The following is a 10,633-nucleotide window of genomic DNA, read 5'->3' as shown; positions in this document are numbered from 1 at the left end:
TTTCTTTCTTTCTTTCTTTCTTTCTTTCTTTCTTTCTTTCTTTCTTTCTTTCTTTCTTTTAGTAAACAACCATTTTGTGAATATCATTACAATTAAAAATAACACTTAAAATAAAATGTATCTATTTCAATACATTTTCATTTTACAATGTAATTAATTCTCCTGATGGCTGAATTGTGTCAATTGATCATTCAGATACAGAATTTCTATTTTTATGTGAACATTTTTTTGTTTTAACAATTTCAATGCATCCTTGCTAAATAAAAGAATTTCTTCAAAATGTTAAATAAAATTCTGCTGACCTCAAACATTTGAAATGTGATAATATACAGTATAAAAAGGTATAGTATGGTGATCTCTCCTTCATTTCCGCTGTGTAATTTGGAGCACAAATGACACCATAGGCTGTGCTGTGTAAGAGCTGCATCAGCTTTATAAAAATTTTATACAGACAATGCATTTCCGATGGGAACGAACAGAACAGAATGATCAAAGAGGTGTATCCTAAGCTCTGACACATCCCCTGATTATAATTATTCATAGAACTAGACAGAGAGTCGTATCTGGCCCCCAGACCTCCTTAAACAGAGTACGAGTGACAGCACCCTGTCATTAACGCTCCTCTCCTCTCCTCTCTCTCTCTCTTTCTCTTTCTCTCTGATGACTGTAGCCTCTGGGCACACACCTGAGTGCACACCAAATACTTCCTGTCCTTTGAGGATAGAGCAGAGACATCCTGAATGGTTTCATTTCAGCAACAATAAATTTTGAAAACTGAAAATAAATCAACTTTTAACCAATAGAGCCCCACTGTAGCAAAATTGTAAAAATAGAAATAGTTCACACAAAAATTTTAATTTGCTTAGAATGTAGTCAATCGGGTCATTCAGGATGTAGAGGAGTTAGTTTTTTCATTGGAATAGATTTGGAAAAAAATTTCAATTACAGGTACATCACTTGTTCATGGGGTGAATGGGTGCCGTCAGGATGAGAGTCCCAACAGCTGAGAAAGAAATCACAATGATCCTTACGTAAAAAACCCAATTCCTAACTCATAAATGTGATTGTTGTTGTAATATGAACACATTGCTTTTGCTCTTTCCACATCTTTCCTGTGTTTTCAATAGCGCAAATATGTCGCCCTCTGCTGGTAACATTAAAGCTGTGGTATTTCTGAGATTCAGTGAGCGTCACAAACAATAACAATACTCATTATAACAGTAGTACTTTAAATGGCGATAAAGAACAAGGATAACAGAAGCTGTCATTAATATACTGTGTTTTATTTGTATAGTATACAGGGTTCAAAAGTGCACAGTATTAGAAATATGTAAATAGCCAGTAGTAAAATGTTGTAAAAGAGACTAAGATGGATAAATAACCTTTGTTCCAATTTTTGATCCATTTATACCAGCATTTCTATAGTTGCATGTTTGATTGTCATAATATTTATTTGTCTGTGCTCAAATAGCATTTATACAATCCTCTTTGCTTTCTTGCCATGGGGTTAATGAACAATAGTAATGCACATACTATGTAATTTAAACACTGTTTCTGCTTTGCTCTGTTGCTCCTGACTTGTGTCTACTCAGAAGAAGAATCAGTGTTCTATGGTAATCATTCTGTTTTTTTTTCAGCATTTCAGTATAGTATGTTTCAGCTGAGAATATCATGACTGGCATGCTCCCGGTTTTCAGGTTTTTGCAGGATTACTTTGAAGGACTTTGGATGGTTTCTTAGGCTTGGTGTTGGTTCATGCTGACTGCACATTGACACTGGTTGATGCAGACTTTGAACCCTCTAAGTTTCGAGCTGTACAGGTGTATGTTTCCTGGTCAACCTCTCTGACCTCATCCACCAGCAATATCGGCTGAGTTTGCTGTCAGTTCTGTCCATCCACCTGCACTGTCTGCACACTGTCTGGGTGTACAGCGGGTGCCCAATCTGATAATACAAAACATAAATTATCATTAAAAAGAAGTCTTTTAACAATAGAAATATCATTTAATTGAATGTCATTTTTGTTTATGTATGTTCTAATAAGTTGTGTGTCTTATCTCTAGTCTAATCTTTTGTCCAGGATATTCCCAGGTAAAATCCACCCCCATGTCCTGCTTTCCTCTCACAGTGCATGTCTCCTGGAGATCCTGTCCCCCTGCCACAGTGTCGGAGGAGGCCTGAATCACAGGAGACGTATATCTTATTATAAAATATTATAACATTATATTATTATTATTGTTATAGTACTCCCCCTTCGAGGAGAGTATGCTAACTGATCTGTTTTTTGCTCAGAAGTTTAAACTGATTTGGTTTAAAACACATGATTTCAGCGCGATACACATGTAAAAAGAGGCATAATAGGTCTCATTTAAATTGAAATTCAGATTGTGATATTATGCAGTATGTAAGTTATACAGTCAGACCATAAAAATATTTTCATTACTTCATTATTATATAACTTCATTATGATATATATTTTAGAAATTATTGTCTTAAAAAAGAAAAACATAGTTCATTGCGATGTATTAAACAATGGGACTAGCAACCTCATTTATTTTATTTTTTTGTGAAATCTGATTACTCTGACTGTCCAAAATCTGCAGATTGCAAATCACTTTTGGCAGCTAGGGTTGACACATCCAAAGTGCAGAACTTTTAACAGATTTAACTTTAGATTTACGTCATATTTTTGTTACCTATAAAATACTATAATTTGCTCTCTGTTCATCACATTAAATTCTCATATTACCAAAGAAAAAGGTGAAGACTTGGATCCTCACAGTACATAGCATAGGAGGTGAACCTGTATCTACCACTGTTGAATTTACCAAAAACGTTATTCCATAATGTACATGCTGACCTGTCCTGAAAATGCAGACAAAAAACAATTGATTACTGAATGCAATCTAATGCGATCACAGATTTAATCACACGTATATTAGCTCATACCCGAGTAGTCCTTCATCATCCTATTCCAGATATGCAGGAACAGCCCACTGTACAGAATTAAATTTACATCTCAGCTCCAATGCATCGCCTACATGGACAGTCCGTGTGTCCCCCACTTTCTGGAACCTTTCCATGTTTACCACCTGAGTGGGGTATGTCTGGATTTGGAATTGCTATTTGGTCTCTTCTCATCTTTGTTCTTCAGGTCAGGTTCAGCCTTTTGGCTGGATCATTCATTTGTGTTCATTCTACCAGTCAGAGTCTTAGGAGAGCTGACCATCCAACTGAAAAAGCGGCCAGTGTTTATTTAGCTGTAAAAACTCAGAGGCATCAGTCTAAGGTCTGCTCTGTGACATTTGTCACTAGGCAATTTATAATTACTGAAGACTTTGTGTAAAATTGATCCACAAATATGATACCTTGAAAGAAATTGCTATTAGCTTCAAAGATTTGTATCGTGGTGTGGAGCTGTGAATACAACCTTAGTATGAGAATACAAATAGCCACAAGTGAGTAGGAGAAGAGGGTTCCACTCGACATCATATCAACCAATGCCTTCAGGTCAAATAAAAGAGCCATTATTGGTGGGATAAAGCAGAGCACAAGATTTCCAAGGCTTCTGTATTTTGCTCAAAAGCTGCAGACTATCTACTGTTCATCTTAAAGAGAGAAAAATCTCCCTAGTTTTATGGTTTGGTTTAGTATGTCATATGTGTCAAATGAAAAGAGGGTCAAATTATTTGATCCAATTTGTAGAATTTTTTTTTTTTTTAGTACACTTACCCACAACAGTGGCAGAGGAAAGCATGGCCACCACTGGACTGAAGCTGACTTTATACAGTGATTTGAGCATAAGTCTGTCCCTGGCCATGGCGAACAGGGCACAGGGCATTGGGAACGTGGAACTCAAGAGACTGCAGATGAAATTAAATGTCTGTAACTGTTCCAATAAATAACAGAGATTTAGATCTCAATGTGTGACTCCTTTACTTTGTTGACAGAGAACACAGGGAACCGACTGCCACAACATACTTTGCAGCAGCCCAGCCAGTGTAAGTGAAGGCCACAGGAAAAGGACTCTGAATGTCGAATCTGTAATATGATATCAGCAAAGTGAGAGCAGCTGAAACACCAAAGTATGCCAGGAAACAGATGAGCAGAGATGCCACGATACCCCTAGGTATACACTTCAGAGGATTCTTCACCTCCTCGCCCAGAAAATCTGTTCAAACGTATGACTACTGTTGATAACATGCACTTACTTTTACAAATTTGGGATCATTTCTTGAGCACCAAATCAGCAAATTAGAATGATTTCTGAAGAATCATGTGACACTGAAGACTGTGGAGTAATGATGCTGAAAAGTCAGCTTTGACATCAAAGGAACAAATTATTTACATTTTAGATAGAAACGGTTATTTTAAATTATAATAATGTTTCAATACGTAAAGTGATTCTTCTTAAACAGGCAAAAAAAACAAAGGAAGTGCTTGTAATACCAAGTTTTAGAAATTGTTAAAATAAGTACAATCTAGAAAGAGAAGGAATAAATAAAGAGAAAGACCTGTGTTTTTTTTATTTTTTATTTTTTTATGATGAAGCCAAGTAGGTGAATGAGATGAGTTTTCAGCTGTCGCTTGAAAATTGTCAGGGATTCATCAGCGTTCCGGATAGGGTGGGAAGATCATTCCACCAGCCAGGAATGATGAACGAGAATGTTCTGGAAAGTGATTTTGAGCCTCTCTTTGCTGGTACCACGAGGCATTGCTCACTAGCAGATCTCAGACTTCTGGAGGGGATGTAGATTCATAATAGTGAGTGGAAGTAGGAGGGTGCTGAGCCTGTGGCTGTTCTATATGCAAGCATCAATGACATGAATTTGATGCGAGCAGCAATCAGTAGCAAGTGCAAGGAGATAAAGAGAGGTGTAACATGAGCTGTTTTGGACTTGTTGAAGACTAGTTGTGCCACTGCATTATGAGTCTCATACAATGAAATCAAAGCCAACATCTCATGCAATGCAATCAAATCAATGCAATCAAAGCCAACAAATGCATACAGATACATGTCTGCCCCTGCAAGTGTTCCTTCAAATCCAAATGGAAAAAAGCCACCTACTCCATACTGAGTGGTGATGTTGATGGTGGATGTTAGGTTTCTAAAAAACAACAACAACAACAACAACAAAAAAAATAGTTTTAGAAACTAACTGAAGATGTGACTGAATTTGGAGTAGCATGCTAAGATACTAGTCCTACTATTTTTTGCCATAATAGAAAGAGTAGTATGCTATATTTGGTATATAACATAGAGAATTAGCATTTTTATCTATTTTGTTTAATTTATGTCTATCTATCTGTCTGTCTGTCTGTCTGTCCGTCCGTCCGTCCGTCCGCCCGCACGCACGCACATACCAAACTCAGCATAGCAGAGCCCAGCAAAGACAGAAGTTAAAGCAGCAGTGAAGAAGGAGAGGCTAAGACTTGGTCCAGCCAGTGTCCAGACTACCTCTCCAGAGAGCACATAAACACCTAAGGTGCTGCCCACTCCCAAAGCCACCAGATCTAATGTTGTAAGACAGCTACAAAAGGTGGACATCTCTTTGTCTGGTTCCAGGTTCTTTCTGCGGCACAGGGCCCTCAGGAAAGACAGCACTGACTGCATTATTGGCTGTTATAGGCGAGTGAGAGAAAAATTTTAAAGGTTTACTTTGAAAATAGCTTGTGTGTGAGGTTAATGCTACATCCATTTTTTTAAAATGAATTGTTCACCCAAAAATGAACCTTTGCTGAATATGTACTCATCTTCAGCACATTCAAGATGAGGATGAGTTGTTTTTTGTTTGGATTTGTTTCTTACAAACACACACTTGTGGATTATTGTTATGTTTTTATCAGCTGTTTGGACTCTCATTCTGATGGCACCCATTCACTGCAGAAGATCCATTTAGTAATGCAATGTTCAATTTCTCCAAATCTGTTCCTATGAACAAACAAACTCATCTACATCTTGTGTGGTGTAAGGGTCAGTAAATCTTAAACAAAATGTAGTTTTTTGGGTGAACTATTTATTTAAATTAATGAATTTTTTCTGCATTTTCATTAAGCTAAAATGACTTTTGTTTTGATAGTTTTATCATCAAATCAAATGGGATTTTTAATATCATTTCGATGCTATTGTGTCATTGGACAACTAATCTGGATTATGCTCAGTAATCTGCTTGAAAAATAATAGTTTTTAATCTTTTGCATGCTGGTTATTTATTTGACAATTCATTTTTATCCTCCCATTTACCTTATTACAATGTCTTCATGTTTTCACAACTACTGATTGTTTGTTTTTCTTTGTTTCTTTCCTTTGAAACCTTCAAAAAATAAATAATTTAGACTATAATGACTAAAGAGCTTGCAAAGACATTTCTTAACTCATCAAATTAGTAAGTGAATGTTTGTTTCTTTACCTTCATTGTCCAGAGAAGTTTGCAGTCTGTATCTTTGTAATAACCATCTAAATATATCCATGATTTTTTACAACAATATATACAAGAGTGGAATGTTTGACCCACCCACCCAATGCATTAGCAACAAAATAGCCTTTCTTTTCTTGTTGAAAACCAAAGAAAGATTTGTAACATTGCTTTGAGGTTATGATGACCGTATATCTCAGGAAATATTCGCACAATAAACCAGGACATAGTTTCATACAAAAAAGAAATAGGACATTCTTCTTTATTAAGCAATTCCAACAAACAGTTCACTTTCTGTACACTCGATGGCAGCCCAAATCACTTTGCCGTGATTTCCTGTTCACTGACTACAAAGAAATCAGGATGTAGATGACGACCTTCATGATTTGTAGAGCATTTAATAATGCTTTATGTGATTCCAGCAGTTGAAGCATGTTTTACCAATAACTGTAACAAAAGTGTTTGGAAAATACTGTCAACAAGATGACACTGTATTTAGGAAGAAAAGTTTACTGTAAATGAGTAGTGGCTGTATTGGTCCCCTGTCTCTCCGTTCTGCTCTTCTGTGCTGTTCTGATCTTGGATTCCTCACCCTCTTATGGAATGACAGAAAGGCTCGGACAGAAATAGCCCTGTCACAATCTCACGCCAAGGCAGACACGATCAGCCACTGGATACTAAGAGCAGATCAGAAAACACTCTCTGCTTTTCTCTTGAAGTTTATTCAGAAGACACTGTGTTTGATTTAGTTTGTACATAGCTGCAATTCAGACTGCATCTGAGTGCTTCATTAACTGTTCTTATAAACAGTTTAAAAGATATCTCTGCCAAATATGGGTTAGGCTGCATTTCCAAGCAAGAACTTTCCTCAAGATCTTTACTTTTACTGTTTCATCTTCATGGCTAATGAAGCCTGTATGTACAGTGCCGTGAAAACGTTTTTTGCTCCTTTCCTGTTTTTTATTTATTTAAATTTTTTGCATATTTGTCACACTTAAATGATTCAGATCATCAAACAAATGTTAATATTACACAAAGATAATGCAAGTAAATACCAAATGCAGTTTTTAAATGATGATTTCATAAAAATAAAAAGTATCTACATGAAAAAACAACGCTTTATATACAGTGTGTGCCATTATTATAATTTCATCAGAATATCAAAATTTGTGAGATTCAGCCGGTCAAAACTGTTTGAGGTTAAATGATCTCTCCAGAAAATTTTGATTTTTTTTATACTTTATATGATATATATATACAGTTCAGACCAAAAGTTTGGACACAGCTTCTCATTAAAAAAGTTTTCTTTATTTTCATGACTATGAAAATTGTAGATTCACACTGAAGGCATCAAAACTATGAATTAACACATGTGGAGTTATATATGGAATTATATACATAACAAAAAAGTGTGAACAACTTAAAATATGTCATATTGTAGGTTCTTCAAAGTAGCCACCTTTAGCTTTGATTACTGCTTTGCACACTCTTGTCATTCTCTTGATGAGCTTCAAGAGGTAGTCACCTGAAATGGTCTTCCAACAGTCTTGAAGGAGTTCCCCGAGAGATGCTTAGCACTTGTTGGCCCTTTTGCCTTCTGTCTGCGGTCCAGCTCACCCCTAAACCATCTCGATGGGTTCAGGTCTGGTGACTGTGGAGGCCAGGTCATCTGGTGCAGCACCCCATCACTCTCCTTCTTGCTCAAATAGACCTTGATGCCTTCAGTGTGACTCTACAATTTTCATAGTCATGAAAATAAAGAAAACTCTGAATGAGAAGGTGTGTCCAAACTTTTGGTCTGTACTGTATATATATGTATATTCCATGAAATAGATGTAGACGTATTTGCTATTCGAAGAGACCATGTAGACTAACTGAGAGAAATTAATTGGAAATCATAGTGATGATTTTACAACATATTTATTTAAATATAGGCAATTATATATGAATATTTTTGTAAAGACAATTTTCAATAGAACTGTTCATTTAGTATTTTACATATATATTAATGACACTTCATATAAAGAATGATACATTAAAAGTACATTGTTCTTGAGGAAGGCACTTTACAATCTATCTATTTATCTATCTATCTATCTATCTATCTATCTATCTATCTATCTATCTATCTATCTATCTATCTATCTATCTATCTATATATATATATATATATATACATATACATATACATATACATATATATATATATATATATATATATATATATATATATATGCAAGCCACAATTTACTTAAAAATGCTTACCTTAGTTCCTTCAAATAAACTACTTTAAATATCATATAAAAAGGAGTCTATTTCGTAATGTTTCAGATATTAAAGGTGCAGGTAGGCTACTAGTTTATGGAAGCATATATATGGAAGCATATGGGTAGCATTATTCAATTTGGGATGTAATATGCAAAATGACAATGCAATATGTAAAATGGCAATGCATTTCTGTATTTACATTTACATTTTCCAATACATTTGTGCAACGTTTGGTGCAAAATGAAAATGAAAATTAAATTACATAATTTTAATTTGCCATTTACTACACCAGTTTTAAAATGTAAAATGAATATTAATTTTAACGCTTTATAAGTTGCAAAATTAAAATGAAAATGTATTACAGAAATGATTAGATATGTCTAACATGTTAAAGCAAAAACTGTGGCAAAATGATCATTTAAATGCTATTTTTCTTAATTGCATTAACACTCACAGTCAAGACACTTACGATTGCATTTTCATTCGGTGTCCCGCAATGAATGTAGCAAAACTCAATGTGCACATTGAAAATGCATTCCGAGCCGATCACGTGTCCCCGCCCTCGCGCCACGTCAATCATTGTGTGAACAAGGCGGGGCTTACAGACGGTCAGAGACTCAAGTCTCAAGAAGAGGATTCAATCAAGTGAGACAACATGGACAAGACAGTTGGTCCGTGTATGTTTTGATCATTTCGGTTTATGGCTTCAATATTTCATTCGGACTTGTGGGCGGAGCTGAAACGCTGCTTTCATCTGATTGGTCGAATCGGATCGGTTTTCATCTGACAGCCTTCAGCTCGGTCTTGTCATTCTTTCAGGCAGAATAAGAGTCAGTGCGAGTGAAGCACTGAAATGTCTGAAACTACGCTCACTGTTAATTAGCATAATATTTGAATCAGATGTAGCTGGGCACATAATTCGTGCTGCTGAGACCTGCAAATTAGTTCTAGGTTGTAGTATTGTATGAATATTGTCCCACTGATAAATACAGTGCAAATAGTTCTGTCCCTTTGGATAACAGTGAAGTGGAAATTAAAATCAATAATAGACTGAACAGTTCCATGTCTGTAACATTTACCACTCTCATCTTTTAAGTCATAAGGCACTAGGTATGTGTGTGACATTAATAAATAATTGTAAAAATGAATATAGTTACATTTCTAAATAAAAATAGTAAAATTAGCTCTATGCTGCTCAGTGCTCCTGTAGCCTACCCCAGAGCGCCCTCTCGCGGCTGTAGACGGTAATGTTTTCTCTTGGTCTTGAATAAATGTGACATATAGTCCAGTGCGACTTATATATGTTTTTTTCCTCGTCATGACGTATTTTTGGACTGATGCAACTTATACCGAAAAATACAGTTAACATTATTATTATTATTTATTATGAGAGTAATTGACACAGACTAGAACTTTAATGTTTCACCCAATTCAGCTCATATCTTTAGACTCGTCCGACTCGTGTTGCTTGTATAACTGGCCAGACTTACCTTCCCAAAAAATCCTATTTAATTTTATTTCATAAATTTAACTATATTTATTTCCACTTTACTGTTATCCAAAGGGACAGAACTATTTGCACTGTTTTTATCAGTGGGACAATATTCATACAATACTACAACCTAGAAATAATTTGCAGGTCTCAGCAGCACGAATTATGTGCCCAGCTACATCTGATTCAAATATTATGCTAATTAACAGTGAGTGTAGTTTCAGACATTTCAGCTGAAGGCTGTCAGATGAAAACCGATCCGATTCGACCAATCAGATGAAAGCAGCGTTTCAGCTCCGCCCACAAGTCCGAATGAAATATTGAAGCCATAAACCGAAATGATCAAAACATACACGGACCAACTGTCTTGTCCATGTTGTCTCACTTGATTGAATCCTCTTCTTGAGACTTGAGTCTCTGACCGTCTGTAAGCCCCGCCTTGTTCACACAATGATTG

This window comes from Carassius gibelio, chromosome B14 (assembly GCF_023724105.1).
Source record: "Carassius gibelio isolate Cgi1373 ecotype wild population from Czech Republic chromosome B14, carGib1.2-hapl.c, whole genome shotgun sequence".
Lineage (NCBI taxonomy): Eukaryota > Metazoa > Chordata > Actinopteri > Cypriniformes > Cyprinidae > Carassius > Carassius gibelio.
Note: the sequence above shows the minus strand (reverse complement) of the source record.